Source organism: Blennius ocellaris (genome assembly GCF_963422515.1).
Source record: "Blennius ocellaris genome assembly, chromosome: 23".
NCBI classification, from domain to species: domain Eukaryota; kingdom Metazoa; phylum Chordata; class Actinopteri; order Blenniiformes; family Blenniidae; genus Blennius; species Blennius ocellaris.
In genome coordinates this window covers 3,661,631-3,662,698 of record NC_137672.1, presented here as the reverse complement: position 1 = coordinate 3,662,698, position 1,068 = coordinate 3,661,631, and positions in this window count along the sequence as shown.

Sequence of the window (1,068 nt, the reverse complement as noted above, 5' to 3'; positions counted from 1 at the left end):
GTTCCACTACCTTTTAAAACCAACATCTGTCGGGAACAAGTTGAACTCCAGGATGTGGAAAACATTTGAATGGACTCTCCATACGAGACGCTGTCCTCCGTCTCCTGGCACGAGACTCGACCGCGTCATTGAACAGAGTGGCTCTGGGTCATTGGGCAGCGGGACAGACAATTCATTGGGTGCAAACATAGCCTAAGCTAAGCTAACCTAGCTTAGCTGCCAGCAAACTCACTACCGGGGTTTGGCATGATTTGTTTGTAGTCCAACATCATTTGGCGGGACGTTATCTCGAGGAAACAGGTGAAAACACTGCATCAGAACGGGGCGACTGGTTCTGGGGGAGCTGGATCACGACGAGTCAGCGTTTAGTCGTTGTCTCCATCGAGCAGGAGCGTCATATTGTAGAAACCACCTGATACCTTTTTTGGCTGCAGGTTCCATGCCACACCTCCTGAATGTGTGACAGGGTTAAAGCCACGCTCTGAGGGGTAATGTGACTCTCACCTCTCTCTAGCGTCCCTTCCATTACCAGACTGGCGAGTAAGTGGTGGAAGTAATCCCTGCTCACCTGGTGCCCTGCCTCGGTTCGTCTTGTGTCCTCTGAGGCACAAAATCACATCATTCAGCCATTTCTCTGCACAAACATTTGTTCATGTTCACTCTGTCGCCACGGCTGAGGAGCATCTCATTAGTTGCTTGACTTGCTTAATGTTGAAAAAAGAAATTGTTTTAACCTTTGTTGGTTCAATCAAATGTTGGGGGGGGGGGGGGGGGGGGGTTGTTCCTTGATGATACTGGGAGTGGGGGGGAGGGGGGGGGGGTGACGGTTTCTTCAATGTTCATTGCAAAACAAGGAAATGGAATTAAGTAAAAGAAATGTATGGAAATAACCCATCAATATCGCCTTCAATTCCATCTGTGGGTCAATGCAAAGCAGTTGTCTTAGCATTAGCATCAGCATTAGCATTCGACCCATTCAGGTGTATTGTGGATGAAGTAGCAGTCTCATGTCTCTCCACACTTGATTCTATTGATCCTCTGAAAATAAACGATTGTATGGTAGAACCA